Source organism: Mustela putorius, unplaced genomic scaffold, assembly GCF_011764305.1.
Source record: "Mustela putorius furo isolate JIRA1106 unplaced genomic scaffold, ASM1176430v1.1 tig00000460_pilon_pilon_pilon, whole genome shotgun sequence".
In the NCBI taxonomy this organism is placed as follows: Eukaryota; Metazoa; Chordata; class Mammalia; order Carnivora; family Mustelidae; genus Mustela; species Mustela putorius.
Genome location: NW_025421389.1, coordinates 6619697 through 6647465, shown reverse-complemented (window position 1 = coordinate 6647465; position 27769 = coordinate 6619697).

Here is a 27769-nt window from a genome sequence, read left to right as displayed (position 1 = left end):
TTTTATTTATTTATTTGACAGACAGAGATCACAAGTAAGCAGAGAGGCAGGCGGGGGGGGGGGCGGGGGCGCGGGAGGAGCAGGCTCCTCGTTGATCAGAGAGCCTGATGCGGGGCTCCATCCCAGGACCCTGAGATCATGACCTGAGCTGAAGGCAGAGGCTTAACCCACTGAGCCACCCAGGCGCCCCAACAACAGGTCTTTTTGAATGGAGCTAACCATCTGTCCAGACCTTGCCTAGGAAAGACCTAGACTGTAGGCAGTGTAACAGAAGGTTCAGTCCTTCCAAGGTAGGGTCCCATGGGAGCACCACACAGCCAGAAGCCCTGTTCTTGGCACGGAGAAGCTCTGCTCGCCCTGGAGGTTCTACAGGGAGAGGAGGAGAACAGCTCACTGGTTTTCTCCCTTTTCAAAGGTGCTTCACTTGGGGGAATGCAAACAATACATTCTTAACATTTTTCACATCGGTTTGCTATTGGGAGGATCTTCTTTGTCCACTTTGGGAAAATATTTCCCTCCTATAGAATCTAGATTAAGATGTAGTGTTACTTCTACCCATGGTTCCTTTACCTCTATCATCAAAAGCTCATCAAGAAAAACATGTGGAGGAGGAGGAGAATGGGAACCCTCATGCACTGTTTGTGGGAATGGAAGTTAGTGTGGCCTCTATGAAACAGAGTATGGAGGTTCCTCAAAAAAACAGAACTACCACATGACCCAGCAATTGCACTTCTGGGTATTTATCAGAAGAAAACAAAAACATTCCATTTGGAAAGATCCATGTTCCTTGTAGCATCATTTATAATCACCAAAATATAGAAGTAACCCAAGTGTCCATCCACAGACAAATGGATAAAGAGGATGGGATGGATATAGAGTGAAATATTATTCAACCGTGAATCTTGTCATTCATGATAACATTAGCAGCCTTGAGGTTATCATGCTAAGTGAAATGAGTCAGACCGGGAAAGACAAATACCATATGACCTCACACGTAGAACCTAAAAACACAAACACATACAGAAATAAAACGAGCTCATAGGTAGAACCGATTGGTAGTTGTCAGAGGCAGGGGAGGCAAGGAGTGAAACTGGTGAAGGGGGTCAGAAGCTACAAACTTCCAGTAAAAAATAAATAAGCCAAAGGGTTGTAATATACAGCATGGTGCCTGTAGTTAATGACACTGTGTTGCATATTTGAAAGTCGCTAAGAGAGTAAAAATTACTTACAAGTTCTCATCATAAGAACAAAGAAATTTTGTAATTACACATGGTGACAGACATTAACTAGATTTGTTGTGATCATTTCATAAAGTATACAAATATCAAATCATCACGTACACTTGAACCTAATACAATGTTATATGTCAATTATAGCTTGATAAAAATTAGTTAATTAATTTATAAAAAAGAAAAAGATGATGGATAGATGGGTTGGTGACAGGTAATAGATAGATGATGATAGATATAGGTACAGTTGTGACTAGAAATGATAAGTATAGACTTATGAAACAATGTAAAACCTCAATGTTCAACAATACTTGCAGCATTTTCCCAAAATATTTTAAGGCACTTCCCCATCTTTCCTCAGATGTAGTGACAAAGGTGGCACCTTTATAGGTGACACCTATAAAGGTGGCAGGGCAAGTGTTCTAATGACTATTGCCACAGCTGAGGAGCATACAATCCAGAGAGGAATGTTACTTACCCGGGGTGCCACAGTCCAGAGCTCTCTCTCTTCTGATGGACTTCAAGGGAGCAATTAGTCAGTAACATTTTTGAGTCCCAACTGAGGGCTGGGAGCAGATTACAAGAATTTTCATCAAGGAGGAGGTGGAGGAGGAGGAAGAGGAGGAGGAGGAGGAGGAAGAAGAAGAGGAAGACGAAGAGATGGACTGATAGCTAGAATCTCTCTAGAGATGTTGTATCTAAAGCCAAGGGGAGCCACAGGTGTGAAGGTTAGCTGAGTTTCCAGAGTTCCTCTGTGCCGTTCTGTCAAGGGTCAGAGGAGCCCCCTAACCATCTGTGCATCCTGGGGCCTGCTTGTGGATGTACCTCAGCCCTTCAGGGAAGTCCCAAAGGGGACTCCTGCCCCCATGATTATACACAGATAAGAGTGTCAGAGGGTTCCTCCACAGTAGAGGTCCCCACACCCACCCACTCAGCCTTCCCAGAGCCTATCCTTGGGAGCGGCCATCTCCCTGCCTGCCTCACTTCAGGGGAAGATTAAGGAAGGAAGGAGATGGCTCAGTGTCTGCCAGTTACAAGTTAAGAAAAATGAAGACACTTACATTCTCCCAGTAATTTGCATTGGTCACTACAGAGTCAGCATCCGTCGGGGCTGGTTTCCCAGCATGGCATACCACAGATCTCAGGAACCTCAGGGCATATTCCAGTGATGTCTGACCTTATTTGCCCTCAGCCCCAGCAGTAACCTCACAACACCTGATATTCTGGGGACAAAGACTTCACGGAACCCACCCAACTCTGGCCCAAGCCTTCCTTCAATCTAAACCGTAGTGTCCCCGTCTGTAGGTGGCTAGAGTAAGCAGCAACCAGAGTCTGAGGAGAAGTAGTATCTGGATGTCTTTGTGCATGGTTCCTTTGTCAAAACTTCCCATGAGGTCTACAGTTAGTCTTAACTCATTTCTGAGCTCTGCTGCACTGCAGACAGCTGAGTCTGGCTTATACAATGGAAAGGTATACTCAAACAGTGGGTGTCAGTGAAACTGGCACAGAAGTGAGGGTATGCATATTAGAACCGAGGGTCAGAAAGAGGGGAGAGGATGGGACACAGAGGGTCACACCAGATGGAAATGGGGGCAGCTGCCTACACCAGCAGTATGGCCAGGCCCACGTGGCTCCGCACTGAGGAACACATACATCCAAGACGGGAGCCTGTCCTCACTTCGGGCAGTCTGCCACCAAAACCCGTGCGCCACACCACATCAGGTTGCCTCAGAGGAATCCGCAGGGAGAAAAGAGTCATTATTTTCCAGATCTCCACATTTTCTTCTTTTTCCTTTCTTCATGATTGTATTTCATTGAGAGAAGATAGCCAAGCCAGTTGAAGCCCTCCAACCCTGTCTCTCGAGGCTGCCAGCTTCACCTGCCCCTTGACCCCCTGGCTGGGTCCAGACTGCTCTCCTGTGGCCTGGAGTGAATCTGTTTCCTGGATACTGACAGCTCAGCCAATGGAACTGCTTGCCTTCTGTCCTTTTGGTGGCACAGTATTGTTAATTAGCTGTCCTCGTCCCACCTACACTAGGAACTCCTGAGGACAGAGCCCCTCTTTCTTTCTCTGAAATCCCAGAGGACCTCATGCAGCAACATGCAGGCTTCTCTCCCTTCAGCAAGCATGCATCAGGGTCCCCCAGGTGGCAGCCACCTGCCAAGGTGGCAGCCAAGGATCCCAACATGAAAAGACTCAGCCCTGGTTGATTGACACTTTAACAGAAAATACTGGGGAGGCCACAGAGATCTTAGCTTGCCCTACTTCTCTGTGCCTTCACCATCAATAATGAAAGGTCCTAGAGCAGACTCTCCTGACACTTCTTTAGCCCAAGCATCCAAGCAGGAAAGCGGGTCCAGGCAGCAGCTCCACGGGGGGGTCTCCAGAAACTGACTGCAGAGACAGAGCTGCCCCCACACTGTCTTGCATGTCCCTGGTCTCATCCTCTGAGGCTATAGGTGACATATTTGGCTGCTCCTCGCCCCAGTCTGGCTGTCTCCCTGCCAGGCCTGGGTTTCTGCTCCCTCTGAGTCACCCTGACCCCAGCTGCCACTATCAGCAGGCTCTGTCGGCCACGGCCGTCTTTTCCTGGTAAGTGACAGGTCTGCTATATCACTGCCGTGCGGCAGCACAATGCGCCCTTGAAGATTTTCTCCTGCCTGCAGTGCATGCACGTGGCTGTCCCCTTGCCCTCTGCAGCTTTCTCCACGCTCTGCAAACCAACCTGCTCTTTCCACCCTGAACCCCCCAACATCTGGGGGGTACCAAAGTCACCCCAGCCCTGTTTACACCATGGCAACATGTATAACCTAGGTAAACCTCCGACCTTTTCTAAGTCTCTTTTCTCATCTGCAAAATAGCAATAATAATACACCCTCACCCAGCTCACAGGATTACAGGGAGGTCAAATAAGATCATGTATGTGGATTTGCAAAGTACTATAACACTTACTGTCCTGCTTATTCCTATTTAATAACCCATCTCAAACCTGATCATCATAAAGTGGGATGGGGGGCAGTTTTAATGCCTGGGGACTGTCACCTCCTACCTTTCCCAGTCACATTCTGCTGGAGTCTCTCATGGCTTGTCCCAGCAACCTCAGCTCTCCCAGTTCTCAACACACAGAAAGAATATCAATGCCCTACATGGTTGTGATGGTTAATTTTGTGTACCAACAGGGTGCCCAGTTATTGTATGTGTCTGTGAGAGTGTTTTTTAATGAAATTAACATTTTCCTCTGTACACTGAGTAAAGCAGATTGCTCTACCTAGTGTGGGTGGGCCTCATCTAATCAGTTGAAGGCATGACTAGAACAAAAGGACTAATTCTCCTGCGAGTAAGAGCGAACTTCCCCTGCCCGACTTACTTGAGCTGGGACACCAGTCTTGGGAAACCAGGGACACCAGTATTCAAGCTACAACATCAGCTCTTCTGGGGTCTTGAGCCTACTGGCCTTCAGACTGGCACTTACACATCTGCTCTCCAGGGTTTTCAGTCTGCTGACTACAGATCTTAGGACTTGTCAGCCTCCATAATTACATGAGTCAATTCCTTATAATAAATGTCTTCATATATAAGCATCCTGTTGGTTCTGTTCCTCTGAAGAACCCTGACTAATACACTTATCTTCCAGAGGTCTTTATTAAGCAATGTGTGGGAATGGAAACATGGTGGGGAATTTTTTGGTTGTCAGAATGACTTGGGAGAGGAGGCACTACTCACGTTTAGTGGGCGAGGGTGAGGACGCTAAATGCCACCTAATATCCATGCTTGTCTCGCCCTAAATGCCAAGAGCACTCCTTTAAGGAAATCTGGATTGATTCTCTGCCAATCTCTCTAAGTTCGTCCCCTCTACTTGGAGTGGCACACTCCACCAAAGCCACATGAGCAACACTGACCTCCTTTACTATTTCTCAAACACAGGAATTTTACCAAACACAAGCTTGCAGAGGAATTTTGTGTTCCCTATCTTCTCTGCCCAGAGTGGTTTCCACCCCCTACCCCCAAATTGTTGTGTCATTCTGGTCCCATGTCACTACCTGAGAGAGGATTTTCCTGGCCACTCAATCCATGGTGGTCCTTCCACCTACAACACTAATCCTCTATTCTCTCTCCTGAGAGCATTCAATTCCCTATGAAATGAACATGTGCATTTTCTTACTTGCTTCACTATTGTTTATCCCCTTCCATGAAGACAGGAACTTCATGTCCTCCACCCCTGTGTTCCCAGAAGGTGGTAGGAGCTAAATATTTATTAAACCTATGTTGGGAACTAACTTTGATTCAGACACCATTCTGGGCACTGAAAGATGTAGAGTAGAATAAGCTCTCCCCCATTATGGGGGAGGGGGGCAGGCTCTGGAATTGGTTTGGCAAAAGCAATCATGGTCCCTGGCATGAAAGCTCTGGGTGAAAGCTCTAGGCACCTTCCTGTCTTTACATAACCAGGCTTGCCCCCATCCACAGCAGAGCTAGTGCCCCCTTTTCACCTCTAGGCTGCTTAACCACAAACTCACCTCTGCCCCACTCTGGCTTTCATCAGCTCCCTCCCCCAGGGCACTCCAGAACCAGCTGTCTCCAGAAGTCTAACTCATGGTGTGCTGAGGACCCACCAGGATGTGCAGCCAGTCCTGGGCTCTTCCTGCCTGAGCAGTCCTCCTCACATCTGTCAGCCTAGAGGAGCCCTTAGTCTGCCCTGCCTCTCTGAACTTCATCTAGTGCCACCTGTCAATACAGGAAGCAGCCAGGGAACATGGTCATGTTTTCCATAGCCCCTACTCCATCTAGGGCTGATTTCTTACAGTTCTCCAATTTGGGTTTGCATAATCCCAGCTTGCCTTGTCTACACAAACCCATTTACATTCAGACCAACAGACTCATCCTGCCCAGGGTTTGGTCTTAAGAACATTTGCATAGCAACTGACCTTTAACTTAGTCCGAAGTATATCCTCACTGGCCCCATGGCACTTCAGTTTAGCAAAGTCTTGGGAGCTCATTGATAAATCTCTTATCTGATAGCAGATAACCTAGAAACCAAGTGCTAGGGCTATCTGCAGAGACTAGTGGGCCTACTCATGGCAGCAAATGTTGTAAGCAGCAGCCTCAGACATGCCAGTGACCTGGCCCAACAGGTAAATACCCACTTGCTGTGACTTGGGGTCTCTGTTCCTGGCCTTTAATTCCCTGTCTCTAGAAACTTTTTGTTTAAAATGTAAATGGTATCATTAATATGCAAACTGGAAGAAGTGAGACATTGATGTCACCACACCAACAGATCATATACTCAAAGAGAAGGGAACCAGAATAGGGTATAGGTAAAAGGAAGGGAAGCAAGTATTGCAGACAAAGGGTTTTGTTTCAGAATTTTGCCTCAGGTCACACCTTGGAGATATTCTCTCTGGAAGGGAACACCCCAGGCGGGAAAGATCACCAGATGTCATCCAGCTCACTTCACGGGCTGCCTCAGCAGCGCCCCGTTCTCTGAGTGGGAGCAGTCACAGCTGTCCCTCCCTCCCCTTTAGGGATGCTCAACTGATCTCCAAGCTAGTCCTGGACTGTGAACAATGATCTTTTTGCCTTAGATTAGTTGATATAAGGTTGAAATTATTCCAAGGGATTTCTTGAAATGTAACAAGAGAAAAGCAAAATGAGAAATCAGAAAATAAGGCCATTTTTTTTTTCTCCCAACACAATGTCTCTTTTTCTACAGGTGGGATAACCTCACTTACTAATAGAGTTTCCAAGTGTCCTCAGGATTCGAGATTTCTGTTCATTAAAAATAATAGTAAATCTACAAATGTCCTATTTTTCTTCAAATTGGGTTTTTATTATAACTCATTTGTACAACAGCAGTATACACTCTAATAAATTATATAAACTGCAATATAAAGTATAGTCAAATATTCTACAATCATGCATTTTCATTTGACCTGTACACTTTTATCACGTATAGCTAACATATTTACTGAGACCCTTCTGGGGCAGGGATATCTCCCCTGGGTGTCTTGTCCAGGCAGGGGTAGTTTTTTGCCCGCTGCCCAGCTGCTATGGCTACACTCTGATCTCTGCCCCCAATCTGAGAGATGAATTACTCCCTCTGGCCCACAGGCATGTCCATCCCTGAGGCTGAACCATGAGGACCCTTTCTTTGTCCTCCTGCTGGAAGGGCCTGTGGCTCTCAGCCCTGGAAGCCTCTTCTCATCTCAGTCTTTTCTCTGTCACTAAGCAATTGTTGTTAAGGGCTCGGTGAGATGTATATTTGGGACTAAACTTTCTACTTCTGTAAATAGGACTTTCTGCTATGATAGAGATGTTCAATATGGCAACCACTTAACCAGCATGTATGACCTTTGAGTCCTGATATGGGTCTAATGCAACTGAGAAATTAAGTTGTTAATTCTATTTAATGGTAATTATTTTAAATTTAAAGAGCCAGATGTGACTAGTGGCTACCATGTTAGATAGTGCAGCTCTAGTCCATATGGCCTGTGGACACTACCATCATCCCGGTGTTGCCTGGCTTGTGTCAACTACCTGTCCATCATTCCTTTAAGTTACAAGAGCATTTACAGTGGATCTTACATTTAAACTCCTATTTAGTCTAAAAATTGTCTTATTTTCATCATATTTCCAAAGCAGATATCTATCTTTAACTTCCAATTGTACCTTTAACCCATTAAATGACCTGTTTCTTTTCAGTTTAGGATTGTGAACTCTGCCACTTCTAGGAACTAGGAACTTCTCCCTCATGGGTACCTGAGAAGCTGAGGAGAACTCCCTGACTGGAAAGGAGAAAATAAAATGGTATTACGAAGAAACTTTTTTTTTCTTTTTTTAAGAGAGAGAGAGAGATTGCAAGGAAGGGAAGGCCAGAGGGAAAGCGAGAGAGAGAATCTCAAGCTGACTGCTCACTGAGCAAGGAGTCTGGAGAAGGGCTCGATCCCATGACCCTGAGATCACCACCTGAACTGGAATCAAGGGTCACTGCACCACCCAGGCACCCCTATGATGAAACTTAATATGAAGGAGAAGGAATTTAGATGTGACGACTTAAAAAATGAAAAATCACTGAAAATCTCATAGCCAAAAAATGGTAAAGGTAGCAGGCATTTGAAGAAAGCGTGAGATATGAAGCCTAAATGAGCTGGATTTGCATCTTCTTAACTAGCTATGAACAAGTGACCAGCCATTTCTGAACCTCAATTTCTATGTCTATAGAATGGGGATAATACTCAACTGTATTAATCAGGGTTCTCCAGAGAAACAAAGCCAATAGCATGGGTCTATCAAAAGACCAAGAGATCTACTTTATTGTTTTTAAGACTTTATTCATTTATTTATTTATTTATTTTTAATCTTCTTTAAATTTTATTTATTTATTTATTTATTTATTTTAGGATTTATTTCTTTATTTAAGACTTTATTTATTTATTTGACACACAGAGATCACAAGTAGGCAGAGAGGCAGGCAGAGAGAGAGGAAGGGAAGCAGGTTCCCCGCTGAGCAGAGAGCCCAATGAGGGGCTCAATCCCAGGACCCTGAGATCATGACCTGAGCCAAAGGCAGAGGCTTTGACCCACTGAGCCACCCAGGTGCCCCCAAGAGATCTACTTTAAAGAATCAGTGCATGTGATCCTAAATCTGCAGGGTGGGCTGACAGGTTGGAGACCCAGCGAAGAGCCAATATTGCAGCTCAAGTCCAAAGTCTGGTCTGCAGGCAGAGTTCCTTTTTGCCTTGGAGAGTCAGGCTTTTGTTCCATTCAGGCCTTTGACTGATTGGATGAGGCCTTTTCACAGCATGGTGAACAACGTGCTTCACTAAATGTGCATTGATTTAAATGTTGATTTCATCCAAAGACACCCTCAGACACCATCCAGAATAAAGGTTGACCCAGCCAAAATAAACATAAAATTAACATAAAACAAAACTAATTAATATACTGCCATGGAGTGAGGGCCATATTCACTCACATATCTGACAGAATGTATATGAAGGTGTTTTGAACCTGTCACGTGCTGTAAGAATGCAGTCAGGATGAGCACAATTTCCGTGGTCCGGACAGAATCAACAGGAGTGGAGTGAATCTAGAATCTAGGTGGGTGAGGCAGAGGAAGACAGCACAGTAATGGCTCTGATGATGGGGATGGGCATGGTGGATGTGGATGGCCATGGACTGTGGGAGCCGTAGATGTGAGTCGCACTTTAAAGAAGGCCCCGTGAACATGATAAGGCTTCGGACATGGCAAGGAGAGAGAGCACAAGGGACATAGTTTCCTTAAAGCTAATAAGGGACCACTGACAAGAGGCAGGAACGCTGTGCTATGGTGGGGGGCAGGCAGTAGGAATGTGAACGATGGTTTCAGCTCTCAACATGTTGAATTTAAGGTGGCAGCAAGGTGTTTCAAAGAACCTTCCCACAAACGGTGGAATATTCCAGTTGTTAAGCCGTGGGGAGGGTCTGAGATTTTACTCCATCTGCAAGCTAACAGGGTGGCCTGCTATGGCCTTACAAATGCTGGCAGAAAACAAGAGACAGCTGCGTCAGAGACAATGACTGACTCAATTACAACAGCCACAGTATCAAGGCTTATGCTGGTTCCGCAAGCCCCATCCCACAGGGCACCATGAAAGGGGCCAGGTGATGGCTGTGTGAGTGGGGCAGATGTATTCCAGGAAGGGAGGTCTCAGCTTAGAAAACTCAGAGTCTTGGGGCACCTGGGTGGCTCAGTCAGTTGAGACCCTTGATCTCAGCTCGGGTCTTGATCTTCTGGTCATGAATTCAAGCCCCATGTTGGGCTCCATGCTGCGTGTGGAGCCTACGGGGTGGGGGTGGGGGTGGGGTACTCAGATTCTTTATAGTGAGCTGGAAGCCTGCCTGCTCTTTGTCCTGGGGGAGACATTATCTTACCTGTAATGGACAGTAAACAAGCCTGCCATTGACTCTGAAAGGAGACCCAGTCTCCATCTCCCAAATCTAGCTGCTCAACAAATATCCTTAGAGAGATTGTCTGGAAGAAGGGAGTCAGGGTCCTTGCCCATAAGATGTGCGGGAGTGTGAGACCCAACCTCAGTGTGGATGTTAAGGAAGAGAAACAGCCCCAACAGCAGCAGAGCCTGCCACCGCTGGAATGATCTCTTTCAACACAGATTCCCCTCAGTGACAGCCACCACTCAGTGAATAAAAGGAAAAGTCCTTACTTTCGTCTGCAAAGCCCTCCACAATGCAACCCCAGCAAGAAGATTTCTCAGCCCCAGCTTCTTCATTCTCCCCTTCTCCCAGAATATTCAAGCCATCCTAGGCTCTTGTCAACCATGGTCCCCATCTCAGGGCCTCTATATTCAGCGTTCTTTCACATGGAATTTTCTTGCTTCAGGTTCCGTATGGATTGCTACTTCTCTTTATTCAGGTGTCTGCTAAAAAATTAAAAAAACAAATTTCAGGAAACCTTTCCTAATCATTGTAAACGTATCCCCCTCTCCCTCCTCCTCCCCCCATCTCTCTCCCTCTCCCTCACTCCCCCTTTCTCTCTTTCTTCCCCTCTCTCTCTCTCCTTCCCTCTCTCCCTCCCTCTCAGGCACACACACACACACACACACACACACACACCTCTTAACCTTCTCACCTTGCCTTTCCCCCCTTCATTTCCTCATATCCCTACTTAACAGTTTATTCATCTGATTCCCTCTGGGCTCCCCACTAACAAATAAGCTTCATGAAGGTAGGAACTTGACTCTTTTCCACTCTGTGTACAATGCCTGGAGCAGCACAGAGCATCACAAAAGTCATTACTGAATGAACACAAGAACGAACAAATGTGTTTGTGAAGCAGATGGGGAAGGGTGAGAGAGTGCGGGGGGTTCCGCACTGGACACTCCAGCCCATCCTTTTCCGTTTCTGCCTCCTCTTCTCCTGACAAAGGTTGCAGCTGTGATCTTCCAAGGGTTGACTCAAGTGCCTCCTTGTGGGGCTTGGGTCTGCTAAATATTGCAGAGCCCTCCTGGGCAAAACAGATGCTGGATGTCAGGAGAAGGTTTGTCTCCAGGAACAAAAGCAGGAAATGCGCGCACCACTCTGAGCCTCCAGATGTCGGGGTCCCTGACACAGCAGGAGGGAGAGTTGGCTAGAAGTCTTTCCCTTTAATGTAGAAAGTGATGCTCATCTCATCCCATTTGCTCGTTTCCTTCTGGGACTTTCTTCAGGGAAGATAACTGCCCCTTGTTTCCCATTGGCCTCCTCGTTATCCCACAGAAGTACAGGAGGGAGGCAAGAAGCACAAAGTGGGGGGGGGATTTTATTTCTTTTTCTCCCTATCCAAAAGAAAAGTAGCTTCCTTGGTGAAACTATTTTTTTTTTTAAACCCAGGGGCCTCATGAGTAATATTTCCAAATATTACATAGTAGGAGCTTATTATATATGTTTTTAAAGAATAATAATGAGATATTGCCAACCTCTGTGAGTCCTACTACGCAGGAGGCTCATGGAGAGATAAAGCCCAAAGCCTGTTTTCCATTCTGGGACCACAGTGTAGAGTCACAGGTCCAAACTCTGATGTGGCATCGGGTCATCTCCTTTCTCCCGGCTGCCTCCAAGGACACTTGATACAGGCCTTTACACAAGGAAACTTAAACAGGGAAAGAGGGAAGCCTGCCCTCGGAGCTCTGAGAATTATAATTACAGATTTTCCAGATCATTCACCACTGACATGGTGATTTCTAAACCCCAGTGAAAAGAGTCTCTTGCAAAGTAAAGAAACCGCAGCAGTGAGGGCCGCAGGGCCCAGGCCAGGGCTTCCGTGGTAGTAGAGTTGCAGCAGGGGTTGTGAGAGCCCAGATGGTCCCCAGTAATGTGCATGGGAGCTGGGCATTCAGGCCTCTCTGTGCAAAAGACTCCCCAACAGCGGACACCTGGCCGGGGCACTCAGGGCTGCAGGAAGAGGCCCATAGGAAAGCCAGGGGACCCTGGCCTGGGAATGAGAGGACCTACTTCTGGATTCAGCTCTGCCACCAACTCATTGTGTGTTTTGAGCAAACCATTCTACCTCTTGGCAGCTCATGTTTGCAAGACTGATGACACATCCCTCAAACTGTTACACACAAAGGCTGGGCTCAGGGCCTAACTCTCCACACGATCCCCACCTCCAGGGCTGCTGGAAAGGACCTGCATTTCCCATTCCCTTAGCCCTCTCCTTGCCCAGCCATGTTCAGTGTGACCTGGTGGAGGACACTCCTACTTCCTTGGCCAGGAGAAGGACAAACCTCCTTCACCTGGCTCTGTCTCTGCATCTCCAGCCTTGATTTTTACCCATGACACATGATTTGACACAGATAGAAGGCAGTGGGTCAGGGGAGGAGCCCAGGAAACAGCCCTTGCTGCTGGGCCTTGAGGCAGAGATCCAGGGAGGAAGCAAGTCCCTGGAGCAGCAGTCAGGCATGATGAGGAGAGAGCCAGTATTCTCCAGACATTTTTCCAGGTCTGAGCATTTGTTTGCTTGTGGAGTGGAAGCTGTGCTTAGGCTCAGGTCACAGCAGGGGGCAAAGGGTGCCATAGGGACTCTGATATCCACCATTATACTTCATTTCTCCTCTTCTAGATATAAAGCGATGATATAAGGTATCTGCCAGAAAAGGCTTTGACACAAAACTGGTCTACTGTCTGGAGACCTGTGGTAGGCATCATTAGAATCCCTCTGGGGTGACCAGTCATCTTGGCTTGCCAGGGACAGAGGGGTGCCCAGGATACCCCTGAGCACACCACTCTACCCTTCCCCACCCTCAGCAAGCATGCTCTCAGTAATGGGATAGGCAGCCTTGTGATTCCAAACCTGCCTTCTTTCTCAAATCCCTCCACTTTCCACAGAGCCCTCCAGCCCCCATACTTCCCTCCAATTCCTGCACTGGCCGTATCTCCTCCAGCCCAGGAAAGAAAGAGGTGCAGAAGGTCTACGCCCATCTGAGTCCTGGGCACAAGGAGAAGTATTTCCAAGCAGGACTAGTCTTTCTAGAAGCTGACCTGGGATACAGAATGAAGGCAGAATCCAGAGGTGGGTCAGAAAACAAAAGAAGGCTCAGGGTCATTTTATTAATGAAATTCCACCCACATTTTTGAAAGCTGGGCCCAGTCCCCCAAAACCTTCCCCTCGGGGCTCTGTATGTTCCTACTTCCTTGCTATACTTGAGAAGGCAGTAATATCCTGCTGACAGCTTTGACAGAAACACATCTAACTTAGACACAGCAGCAAGGCCTTCTCCCTGGGCCTATGTCCCAAAAGAGATGGACCTTCACCCCCCAGGGGAGTCTCCCTTGTCCCTTCCCTAGGAGGGCTTAGGGCCAGGATCAGGGCTCAGTTGCTTGTGTCAAAAGTTTACCTTTGAGAAATCATGGTATTTCTGACTTTCAGAAAATTTTAAGCCTTTCTTTTTCTTTTTATTTTTTTTTCCCCTTTAAGATTTTACTTACTTATTTGATAGGGAGATAACTCAAGCAGGGGAGCAGCAGGCAGAGGGAGAAGCAGGCTCTCCACTGAGCAGAGAGCCTGATCCGGGACTCGATCCCAGAACCTCAGGGTCATGACCTGAGCCGAAGGCAGACACTTAACTGACTGTCACCCAGGTGCCCAACTTTAAATCTTTCTAAGTACTGTTGTCCAGACATCTTTTCTTTAAGGAAGTTTTCTTTATTTTTCCAGCTTTATTGAGCTCTAACTGACACACCACACCATGCAAGTCAAATCATCACATCGTATACCTTAAATCTATGTCATCTCTTGATGTTCACGCAACCCTGGGAGCTCCTGGAGTCTGGGTGATCACTCAAGGTCACATAGCGCAGCTGTGCTGAGGTCCGGACACTGGCTGTTCACTCTTCCCTATGGCCTGTTTTGCTTCACTCATGGACAGCGCTGTGCCAGGCTCTGGGGTGCCCCAGGCCGAGGAGGAAAGTGTCACAGCCCCATCCTGACGAGCACCAAGCCACAGGCACCAATGACCTGAGACATAGCCCAGATGTCGCCACCCCCAGGGGCTCCACTTTATCTGTCTCAGCCCGGCCTGAAGCCAGAGGAAACACCTTTCAGGACAGACTGTACCTGCAGAGCTGTCGGCAAGAACCCAGCGGGTCCCTAAATACCAGCACTCTTTCCAATGGATACCAAAATATAACAGAGGTGTCAGCTCTTTTAAAGCTGCATTTCCTATAGTTTTTCCAAGTTAAAGAATCTTTCAACAATCTTACATCTTCTGGGTGCTTTCCTGCCAAAGGAGAGGGGTGGAGAGACCATACACACACCAGTGTTGAGGATGGCTGGACATAGGAGGTTTCCCATATAGTCCTTCCTCCAAGACATTAGCACTAATGGGACACTGACATTAGGAGCAAATACAAAGGGTGAGGTCTTTCCAACCAGTTCTTGGAAACTTCGTGGAATCACTGTTTCGAGACAATTCTTATTCCAAACAGGAGGTGCAGCCCTTGGTGACAAACTGGAGAGTGCTGTACATGGACTTCCACGCACACATGGTGGGCAGCATCATTGAGGCAGGGTAGGCAGATATGCAGTGGGTTTGGAATAGGGCCTTGTGGGCCGCTCCAGGTGCTAGGGCTTCAGTCTCAGTGCAGTGGGAAGCCCTGAGTCCCCAGCCTCCCTCATCTATAAAGCGGGAACCCTCATACTGCCCATATATGGCAACACAGGATTGTCATAGAAACCGCATGAGTGAAAACAAATTGATAGGGAATGTCCTATAAATCCTAGCTCTTCTCATCACTGTGCTCAGGGAGCACAAAAAGAGGTACTCATAGGAACTTACACGAGCCGTTTTGTCTAATCTTTTTTTAGAAAGCTGAAACGTGTGGTATTAATCCCTATTTTACAGATGAGAAAATAGAGGCCTGGGTCTGAGGGACATTGGGGTGAAGGTAGAGCAAGAGAACAAAAGATGGAGATCACTTTTATTTAATTTTTTAAAGATTTTATGTATTTATTTGACAGACAGAGATCACAAGCAGGCAGAGAGGCAGGCAGAGAGAGAGGAGGAAGAAGGCTCCCCGCTGAGCAGAGAGCCCGAGGTGAGGCTCCATCCCAGGACCCTGAGATCACAACCTGAGTTGAAGGCAGAGGCTTTAGCCCACTGAGCCACCCAGGTGCCCCTGGAGGTCACTTTTAAAACTACAAGTCCACATGGGGGCACCTGGGTGGCTCAGCCGGTTAAGCATCTGACTTAGGCCCAGGTCGTGATCCCAGGGATCCCGGGATCCTGGAATCCAGGGATATAGCACCATGTGGGTCTCATGACTGAGCAGCGAGTCTGCTTCTCCCTCTGCCCCTCCTCTTATTCATGCTCTCTCTCTCTCATAAATAAAATAAAATAATAAATGAAGTCTTTAAAGAAATTAAATAAAGCCTTTAAAGAAATTAAAAATACTTTGGGGCTTCTGGGTGACTCATTCAGTTACCCATAAGACTCTTGATTTTGGCTCAGGTCTCTATCTCAGGGCTGCAAGATCGAGTCCCACATTGGGTTCCTCCCTGCGAATGGAGTCTGCTGAAGATTCTGTCTCTCTCTCTGCCCCTCCCTCTCCCGTGCTTTTTCTCATATAAATAAATAAATAGAAATGAAAGCCCTCACAGACTTCCCACTGCACTGAGACTGAAGCCCTAGCACCTGGAGCAGCCCACAAGGCCCTATTCCAAACCCACCGCATATCTGCCTACCCTGCCTCTTCAGGGCCTCCTCCCAAGTTCTGAATCTGGCCTTTCTCAGTGTCTTCCTATATCTTGTTCCCTCCTTTCTGAGCACCTGTCACCCCCGCCACACCTGGTGGCACCTCCTTGGGGCAACTGGGTGAACAAGGAAAAAGCATGCACTTTGGGTGGTCAGGCCATGTAGGCATTCATCCTGAAAGACACAGAGCAGTGGGACCTGGCTGCCATTCCTGCTTACAATCACCACACAGTTCAGAGTGGCTCCCAAGCTCACAGCAGCTACCTGACACCTAGCACTTGCAAGTCATGACTGTGTATTCATATGTGTTTATTTGTACATATTTAATGCATCCCCTTCTGGACTCAGTGAGAGCAGGAACTGTACCTGACTTATTACTGTCCTTGGTATATACTAGGTACTAAATAAATAAGAATTACGTGAATAATTGGACGGAACGAACGAACGAACAAATGAACAAGATATGCTGTGATACACTCAGTCACCTGTCTGGATTCTGAAAGCATCCTTGGTTAAGGTGAAAGAATATCTCTGGTGGGACCTACAAAAGGACCTCAACCAGAAGATCTGGACCTACTCATAGTGCTCTGGATATATTCTGAATTTCCAAAATAGTGGCTGCCACCACAACATAAAAGGAGGGCCTTGCTCTGCTTACTCACAATTATTTCCCCAGTGATGACCACATGGTAAGTCCTGATAACATTTTTGTTAAACGAATAAGTGCTTCTGGAAGGTGTGGTTTCAAAGCTGTGACGTTTCTGTGTGTAATCCAGAATCCTAGTTCATTGATGAAGTGTAAACTGGAAACCCGTGGTGGCTGGAAATTTTCAGGAATCTCCCTGGAAATTCAGGGGATGAGCATCCAAACATTAGGCGATCGAGGGGGTAGATGCCGGTGCCATAGTCTCTTTATTAGTAACTAATACCATGAACACAATAAATACGAACAATCTCCATCCAGATCCAGTCTCCGCCATTTTCCGTCATATGCCCTCTGAGCCTCAGTTTACCCACCTGTAAATGTAGGGGAGTAAGAATGCTTACTGCCTAGGGAAGTTGTGAAATACCACCTGACACGTACCAAGCAGCTATTATCATAATGGCTTAAACAGACGGCATCATTTCCAAACGAAGCTGTTTCAAGCTCTGAGAATATATTGTCAGAAAATTTCCCTGACATCATAGATACCCAGAGGAAGCAAGGAAATTCCTTGAAATGCACCCCCCAATGATAGTATTCCCTCCAGATTCCACTTCTACAGCAATCAGCTATCCAGTTTGAGGTGGATTCTGATTGAAATTATAAAAAAAAAAATTGGCAACAAGAATGTATATTGCAAAACAAAATGTGTTGCTTTTAAAGTGATTTTGGAGCCTCAGTAATTAGTCTAGCAAGTTCCAAAGATACATTCTGTAGTCATCATTCAGTATTTGTTTCGTTTGGTAATCTGCCTTTCTAAAAAAATAAGATAAAAATAAAAATAAACTGTGGAAAAAACATCTGTTATGAAGCTGTTTGGGACCAAAGGACCCCCCCAGGTTTTGTTGGTCTCCATATTATAAGGAACCCCTCCTTGGATGCCACATTCTCTCTTCCTGCCAGGCTGCTCCTGGGTCACTTCTCAGCTCTGGTGCCTGCTGAAACAAGACAGATGCTGCTATACAAAATAACTCAAGAACATACCAGAGCCTGTTGCTTCCAGCACTTGGAAAATTTGACATTCAAATATGCAAATATTTTATGGCACGAGGAGAAAAAAAGAGAGAGAAGGAGCTGGAAAGTCACATTTGAAATGAAACATACTAGAGATGTAAGCAAACTGGAATTTACACTTCTCGATTATAATTAAACTGGTGCTATTATCAGAGAAAAGCCCAGAATTTGCCTTGATCCACCGCAAGGGTCTCCTGTTACTGCTGAAGCCACCAGATGGGGCACCCAGACTTCAGCACCTCCTGCCCGCGGCATGGCTGTATTTGAAGCCCCAGAGTGCATAACTTTCTCCACCCCAGTGAAAACACTTATTGGCACAAAGGGCCACAGGGAAGTCAGAACACTGTCTTCACCCCATTTTCAATAGTGCGATCTTTATGTTGTTTAGGAAATGGCATGTCTTTAAAAAGGTGGGCTAAAACTCTGTCAAACAATCATCAGAGTGCTCCGAAACTTTGAGTTGGTTTTCCAGGAGCCAAGTCAGTCTTACTGTCTCAATGATGAAGTGAAGAGAAAAACAAACCAGAAGTCCAAAATCAATCTGGGTTGCACCATTAATAGCTGAGCTATTTTGATCAGTCGCTTAACCTCTTGGAGTCTCTATGTCCTCATGCATGTTAGTGAAGTTAGTTCATATGCTTTCGAAGTCACCTTCCAGACCTTCGAGTCTATAAAAAACTACCTCGGAAAGACTTGAATCAGATGGACCTGAGTTCGAATAACAGCTTCATTATTTACCTGTTTGGTGGACTCAGGCAAATTGCTTCATAGCATGGGGCCCTGGTTCTCATCCATAAAACAGGTATCATAATAACTTCTATCACACAAGGTTGCTGCAAAATTTAAACGCAATTATGGAAGTGAAGTCCTTGCCATAAGGTAAAGTCTGGTTTTACTTTCTCTCTCTTAGAATTTCTTCTTTTCTGGGATGGAAACCTCAGAGTACAACTAGATGAGAGAAGCGAGAGTTTGTGGCTGGGATACCTGCAACGTTAACTTCATAAACCCCAAGATAACCTTCAAAGGTCTAGATTCAGATGCAGTCACACATGGGACTAGTCACTTAAATGAAAGACTCCCGCTTCACGTGCACTTATATTGGCCATCCTCTAAAGTCAGTTACACTTCTGCTGCCCTACCATCATGATGTGGTACGTATTTAGTGACAGTGGTTATTTTTAATACCAATCTAACAATAACTTGACTGACTTTGCCAAATTTACTACCTGACTTCCCCTCCCATATAAGTCACAAAAAGATGTACAGAAATGAGTTTTATTTTGCTTTAACTTTTTTAACATTAAGATTTATTTATTTATTTTAGAGACAGAAGGAGAAAGAGGACATGTGAATGGGCTATGGGACAGAGGGAGAAGGAGAGAAGCAGACTTCCCGCTGAGCGTGGAGTCTGACAGGAGGCTCCATCTCAGGACCCTGAGATCATCACATGAGATGAAATCGGTAACACTATTCTCCTTTATTTAACATGGAAACGTGGAATTCCATTTGATTTAATTACTTCAGCTAATTCCACTAACATTTGCTTCCTATTTTTTAATACTGAGATATTATTTACTAGGCATTATGCTAGTATTCAAAATAAATGAGAGGAACATTTCTTTGTTTCGGTCAGTAAAGCAACTGATTTATCAACAGGTGTGGCTACGTTAAAAGACATTATTGGAGGGGTGCCTTGGTGACTCAGTCTGTTAAGCAACCGACTCTTGATTTCAGTTCAGGTCATGATCTTAGGGTCATGAAATTGAACCCCACATCGGGCTCCATATCCAGTGTGGATGTGCTTAAGATTCTCTCTCTCCCTCTCTTCTGCCCTTCCACTCCCCCCACATGCACGTGCACTAACTAAAAAAAAAAAAAAAAAAAGACATTACTGGCAAGGATACAATGAAAGAATACTAGTCCTAGAGAAAAACATTGTAGTGGTTGTCTACCACTGTTTAACAAATTACTCTGAAACTTAGTGGCTTACAACAATAAAAGTTTCACAAAGTTTGTAGAATCCTGGAGGAATCCAAAAGCAGCTTAGCTCAGAGGTGCTGGCTCAGGGAGTCTCATGAGACTGCAGTCAGGTGTCAGCCTGGGCTGCAGTTATCAGAAGGCCTGCTTGGGGTGGGGGATCCACCTCCATGGTGACTCATTTCCATGGCAAGACAGTCTGTCTGGTTTCTGGCAGGTGCTCATCCTCTAGGGTACCTCTCCATAGGGCTGCTCGGATGTTCTCATGACCTGGCAGCTGTGTTCCCAAGGTGAGAGCAGTCCAAGGGACAACGAGGTACAAGCCAGCGCCTTTTGTGGCCTTACCTTGGAAGTCATGCTGTCACCTCAGCAGTTTCCTACTGGTCACATGTGGAGCCAGTTCAGTGTGGGAGGGGACCTCGAAGGATGGGAGGCTGACCACCACATGGATTGAACAGAATGAGAATTTTGACTTTAGGCCATGGAGAGGACACCTGGGCAGTAATTCTAACCAAAGAGTAAAAGAAGAAGGAACAAAGCCATCCATTGGAATAAAGATCAAAGAAGAAACTGTTCGATACATATCACCTCTGTTAGGAAGGTAGGGAGTGGCTCTGATCACTAGAGGCTAAGCACCCACCACAAGGAGTGTAGGCAGGAAGGAGACTGTGGAAGGGTTAGAGGCACTGGGTCTTGGGAGGGCTGATGCTGTCCATCTGGGGTCCAGTGAGCAGAGGAAAGAGGCTGTGTGGGGCCGAAGTCATGAGTAGTGCCATCACCTCCAAGGCAACATCCTGTCACAACATCTGGGACACAAAGTGGGTGGGAGGGTGTGCAGATGGCCGTGTACCATCACCCTGGACTCAGCCTGTGGTTTGTTTGTTTTTTTTTTTTTCATCAAAGAAAACAGATCAACTCTTACATTTAGCCCACCCACAGGCTGGACTTCTAGTTTCCATTCCCTTGTTCCACATTCCTCCTATGAGCCCAGGACAATCCCAAGAAAGAAATATTATAAAGACCCTTCATTAAGAAGTTTTAACTGGACATCAATGTCCATGTGGCCCATCAAATTAGACCCTGAAACTGGGTCTGGCTAGGTTTTTTTCCCCTTTTAATTTATGTGGTCAGTATTGTCCTTCAAAATGATGATAACTTATATTTCAAAGTGTTATCATCTAGGGCACATTCCAACACTCCCTGCTCCCTATTTCCCATTAAGCAGATAAATGTGGTTTCCTAAGGCTCTCTTTTCTTGCCTAGGCATATCCTCGAGGGAATGCCTTCTTGCCTCTAGGCCCGGGTCTGGATAGCTCCTCACAAGTCTACCCAAGCTGTTTGCTAGCCTCTACCCCAGAGTGAACCCCTAAGAGCAGAGATGATTGTGTCTCTCCTCCCCTTTGAGATGCTGATAAGTAATAAAGTGGGCCTCTTCTTTCCCTTCCATGTCCGGCCCTGAAGATCCCAAATGTCAAGAAGAGGAAGGAAAGGAAAAACTGCCTACCAGTGCATTACTCTCCTTCAAGGGGCTGACAGAAGAGGGCTGGTGTTGTCCTCCTGGGGTCCTCAGTCCTTTGGGGGAAGTGAATCTGATTTCGGAGATTGGTGGGCTGTGCTGACACTGTTTACTCTGGTGAGGCGAAGAATAAAATCAGGATCAAGTGCTCAGAACCACCTGGGTTTTTCCCTCAAGGGACAACATGGTGCAGAATGCTGACCGTGAGATGGAAAGGCAGCTGGGAGCTTGTCACCCCGGAAAAGGACAACCTCTGACAAGAGAATCATGCAGAGATCTTTAGCCTCAGATCTCCTGGGGGAGAGCTTCTTTACTGGCTTCTATACCCTTTAGGGCCCCAGTTAGGTGCCAGGATCTCTGCCAGAATGTGGCAAGTCTGGCCAAATGAAACACACTATGCAAATCATAAGATCTGCCAAAGGGGGAATTGAGATGCAAATATGGAGAACAGAGATCAAATTGCCCTAAACTCATGTTTCAACAGAAAGATGTTCACTTTCCACTCTGTCCGTCCATCTGTCCGTCCATCCATCTCAGAGCTCCTTAGTTGCCTGGAGAAGTCACCAAACCCTTGCCAACTCCTCTGCCTGCGCTCCACTGCCCCACAGTTACGGCAGGCTCAGACTTAGCTATTTGGCCTCGGGGTCCTTCCGTTTCTAGGTAGCCCCGATACCTAAAAGATTCAGTCATCTCACTTCCTGAGAGCTGTAAAACGTTACTCTGCTTCACTCTAGTGGTTTTGCATGGATTATATCATACATGGGTTCAAATCTTACCTTGGTTTAGAGCCATCTTGTTTCCAAAATGCAATATTTGTTTCTCCTGGCACAATGTCCAAAAGAGAAGAATCTGCATATATTCCCCTTCAAGAAGAAAAGTGCCTAATCTGAATCCCAAATCCGAGTCTCTAATCCTTTACCTAATGGCCTGGTAAAGGCATCCCTACCCTGACAAAGGGCTTGAATACACACACACACACACACACACACACACACACACACAATACTCACACACACATTCTAAGAAAATTTTATTTCCAAAAACGTATTTAAAGAATATTTTAAAATGCAGGCACCCCAAAAGTAAAGTGGACAAGAAAGCTGAACAGGCAATTTACACAAAAGAATATCCAAATGGGGGGCACTTGGGTGGCTTAGTTGGTTAAGCGTCTGCCTTCAGCTCCGGCCATGATTCTAGGGTCCTGGGATGGATCCCCACATCGGGCTCCCTGCTCAGCGGGAAGTCTGCTTTCCTTCTCCCTCTGCTGCTGCCCCTGCTTGTGCTCTCTCTCTCTCTCAGTCTGCCAAATAAATACATAAATAAATAAAATCTTTAAAAAAGAATATCCAAATCACCGTTATATAATGAAAATATCTCAGCTTAAATAGTGATCGAAGAAATGCAAATGAAACGCACAAAGAGATACCACTACACACCCATCAGGATAGTTAAAATTAGGGGCGCCTGGGTAGCTCAGTGGGTTGAAGCCTCACCTTCAGCTCAGGTCATGATCCCAGGGATCATGGGGTCAAGCCCCATATCAGGCTCTCTGCTCAGTGGGGATTCTGCTTTCCCCTCTCTCTCTGCCTGCCTCTCTGACTACTTGTGATCTCTCTCTGTCAAATAAATAAATAAAATCTTTTTTAAAAAAAAAGGATAGTTAAAATTAAAAGGAGTGATAATATAAAATTTTCACTGGAATATAGAGCAACAGTAATTCTCATATGCTGCTGGCAGCTGCTCAAAATGGTACAGCCCCTATGGAAAACTGTCTGGCAGTACCCACTAAAATCGAACACATGCATCCCCTATGACTTAGCAGCCTTACTGTTAGATACATACCTGACAGAAGTGTGTACACATGTCCTCCAACAGACATGTATTGGAATGTCATAGCCGCAGCATAATCTTTAATGAAGACTGGAAACAAGCCGAAGGTCCATCACCAACGAAATGAATAAATTATGTTATATTCATATAATGGAATATTATTTACTGATGAAAATTAACAAACTGTAACTACACAAAACCATATAGATGAATAACAGGAACAATCATTAATCAAAGAAAGTAAGCATAAAAAAACATGCTGCATGATACCACATATATAAAATTTGTAAGTGGGCAAACTACCACCAGTCTTAGGTTGTTTTCATAAGAGAAATGTTCATGATTACCTTTAGGGCAATGGGAGAGATGGTGATTGGGAGAAGTTACCAGGATACTGGCAGTGTTCTGTTTTCTTGACTTTGGTAGTCAATATTTGGTTTCAAATTTTTGGTTTTTGATAATTCATTGGGCTGTACATTTTTCTTTTTTTTTTTGATATTTTATTTATTTATTTGACAGAGAGAGATCACAAGTAGGCAGAGAGGCAGGGCAGAGAGAGAGAGGGAAGCAGGCTCCCTGCAGAGCAGAGAGCCTGTTGCAGGGCTCCATCCCAAGACCCTGAGATCATGACCTGAGCTGAAAGCAGAGGCTTAACCCACTGAGCCACCCAGGCACCCCGGAGCTGTACATTTTTCTGTATGCTGTTCTGATCATGTATATGTTCAGCAATAAAAAAAAAATAGACAAAAAAAGATCACCCCTTCCATCCCTACATGCTCCCCATAAGATGTGGGTTAAGGACACAGATGGGCCCAGGCCCACATAGGATTAAGCCGTGGCTCCTATCTTACCACTTACATGACTGTGGCAAGTTACTTAACTTCTATAAGCCTCAGTTTCCTTTCCTATTTGGTGGGATGATAATGATTAAAAAATAGGGTTAATGAAAGAGTTAAATGTTCAAGAACATATTAAGAGCCCAGGATAGGGCTAAAACATGGTAGGTGTTCAGCTGGGGGTAGGTGAGACTGGCAGCTGTTAGTGCTTCTTGCTCTGCCATGAGTTCGCCTTGATCTATTCAGCCAAAACTGTGAGAGAGGAAAGTACTCTGAATATGAAATTAAGTTGAGAGCCATTTGTCTTCTTTAAGATTCAGTTACCGTATCTTTAAAATGGGATGAGTAATACCTGCCCCAGATAGCTCATAAAGATTAAGTGAACTAACATGTGAACATTTCTGGCACACACTGAAACCCCGAAGTTCATTTCTCTAGCAGTTTTTTTTTTTTAAGATTTTATTTATTTATTTGACAGAGAAAGAGAGGTCACAAGTAGGAAGAGAGGCAGGCAGAGAGAGGGGGAAGCAGTCTCCCTGCCGAGCAGAAAGCCCGATGCAGGGCTCAATCCCAGGACCCTGAGATCGTGACCTTAGCTGAAGGCAGAGGCTTAACCCACTGAGCCACCCAGGGGCTCTGAATTTTTTGGATTTTGTTTTTAACTTGGGATCATCCTTTAGTGAGGTACTATAGGAAGGACTGCGTAGAAAAGACTGGCTAGGAAGACTGTGGTGCTGCTCTGGTTTTCAACTGCTATATAACATTCATATTACCCCAACTCAGCAGCTGAAAACAATTTTCTTTTATAAATTTCTTTTATAACTCCATGGGTCAGAGAAGGGAGGGAAGGCAGGGGTCAGCTGGGTAATTTTCACTTGAGGTCTCTCATGCTGTTGCATTCAGATGTCAGCTGAAGCTGCAGTCATTTGATGGCTCAACTTGGCTGGACATCCAAGAGGTTACTTTCTTTCTGGCGGTCAATACTTGCTTTTGGCAGAGAGCTCAGTTGGAGCTACAGACTCTGACTGAGCACCTCCACATGACCTCTCCATCTGGTTTGGACTTTCTCAAAATATGGTGGCCCCAAGACTCCAAAAGGGAATGGGCTGATGGACAAAGCAAAAGCCACATTGCTTTTGATGACCCAGCCTTGGAAGTCATCTAGTGTCACGTCCCCCAGAATCAGTTGGTCAAAGCTATCACACACCCGCCCATAATCAAGGGATAGGGACATAGAATTTGCAGCCATCTTCCAAAGACATTTGTTTATTTATTTATTTTATTTATTTGACACACACACACACACACAGAGAGCGCCCAGGTAAGCAGAACAGCAGGCAGAGGGAAAGGGAGAAGCAGGCTGTCTGCTGAGCAAGGAGCCTGATGTGGGACTCGATTCCAGGACCCTGGGATCATGACGTGAGCTGAAGGCAGTCTCCTAACCCACTGAACCACCCAGGCACCTCATGCAGCCATCTTTTAAAACTGTCATAGGTGGGTGCCTGGGTGGCTCAGTGGTTAAAACTGTCATAGGTACACTAAGACTGCATGTGAATTCTAGAAACCTTCCCTCTCACATTATAGGCAACATTGCATGAAGGTTAAGAGTGCTGCCTGGCTTCAAATTCTAATTCTACCACTTGCCGCATATCCTTTCAAAGTTACCTGATGATCCTGTCTCTTAGATTCTTTATTTGAAACTGGAGAGTAAAAAAAAAAAGAAAAAAGAAAAAGAAAAGAAACTGGAGATAAATAATAGTACCATCTTCATTGGTCCTTCATAGTGGTCCATGGTAAACAAGCTCAATGAATTTTAACTTTTAATATTATTTCTACCCACAACTGTATCCAATTCCATAACCCTGGACTCTAGTTGTATCACTCCCAACAAACATGGACCTCTGCATTTTTTCCTATCAGATATCACCTTATTCCTGGGATGCTTGCTATTTGATTGTTTCTGGGGAAGATGGAACACCTATGTTACAGTAGGATAAGCACTTGAGTTGGAGTCAGCTGGTCTTCAACCCAAATCCTATTGCTGCCTTTTTTTTTTTTAATGGATATGGGATAAGTTGCACATTCTCTAAGATGCAGTTTCCTTTAAAAATAAGAAAAGGAGAAAAATAATACTTCCTTGACGAAAGGGCTGAAAAAATTAAATAAGGAATTTATAAAAGCACTCAGTACAGAGTCCAGCTCTGGGTACTTGGTATTTTGGGGTTTGGAGTTTTTTTGTTGTTGTTTTTTAGTTTTCAGGAGAAACAAAACATCAGTCTCAGAGAAGGTAGTCAAAGAAGCATTTCTCAGTGGCTGAATAAAACACCTTAATTAAATCATCCCCTTCAGCCAAGAAGTATAAACTCCTGGTCAAGAACAGCATGGTGATTATACTCCCAAGCATCACGTTCCCTCTTTCCTTGTCCCCTCCTTGGGACCTCCCTGCGAAGTTCCTTGCTTTCCCTGAGCCCTGGACCTCACAACTTGCCAGCCATTCTCTACAAACACACAGGCTAGATGGGCAGGTTCATGTGGCTCTCAATGTCTCTGATTCTTTCTAATGCCTTATTTTCCCACTGTGGTTGCTTTGACACAGTAACTTCGATGCTGGGCTTTTCTTGGGCTCTGCCCTCGATCCATCTCATGGACAATTCACTCTGGTACTTACAGGAATTTTCCAAAGAACAAAACATCAAGAAAGGACTTGGGATCCTTGCTGGGAGCAGGCCATGTCCTTCTTCATCTGCTCATTTCCTTTTCTGTGTCTGCTTTGTATCAAAGAGCTCTTATTCTCTGCCTCTTCTTCTCTCTGCCATATTCATTCATTCAGTCATATTCATTCATTCAGTAGATATTTATTAAACACCTATTATGCATAAAACAACCAAAACCTCTCCTCTCCAGGCCTTCATTTTCTTAGTGAGTGTGTCTTCACTGCCTCCCCAAGGGTCTCCTCCAATGGCTGCCACAGAGGAAGGGACGACCCACCCAAATGGCCCAGATGGGGTACTGCAGAGAACAAAGGTTTACTCTGGTGATGGCCCCTAAGAGCTTGTGATTTACTGCCATGCCTGGACCACAAGGATAGCTTGGCCGAAGGTAAAATGGGATTAAGGGGGGTCAGTGCAGGAATTCAGAAGCACAAATACCTCCTGAATTTGTAGAAAAGTATCAGTGTCAGAACTGGATGAGGCGCAATGGTCGGGGGAGCTGCACCTGGTCGGGTCAATGCAGAAAAGAGGGTCAAGAGACTATGGGGTCCAGACACAGTTACTTCTTCTCTCAGGGACGCATGTGTAATGTCAGTGGCCTAAAGATGGAGGTTGAAAACCACTCTCCCACTGCGGTGTGACAAACTGTAAACTAAGGGATAGTTTTGCTTTTGAAAGCAGAAAATGCCATCAGACTCAGAGTCCCTGTTCCAGAGGCTCTCCTGTTCTCATCTCCGATGAGAATCAGATACTGGGCATAAAAAGGGCTCTTGGCTTCAAGAAAAGTAGAGCTGCTTCAACTTCCCTGGATTCCAACCAACGGTGAATTTACCATTTGTCCAACCATAAGATGTGAAGCACTTCAGAAAGATAAAGCGGAGCCTACCTAACCCCAAAGCAAACTTGAATGTTAACTTTTTTTTAAAAGATCTTATTTATTTTTTTGAGAGAGAGACAGAGAGAGCATGAGCAGCAGGGAGGAGCAGAGGGACAGGAAGAAGCAGACTCCCACTGAGCAGAGAGCCTGAGGCGGGGCTTGATCCCAGGACCCTGAGATCATGACCTGAGCCAAGGTCAGATGTTCAACCAATTGAGCCACCCAGTTGTCCTGAGTGTTAACTTTTTAAATAATGATTATATATACTATATACACAAAAAATAAAAATTGTAGAAATGGGTCAAACCTGAACAGATGAGAACAGGTATTTTACAATTTTGAAAAACTGCCC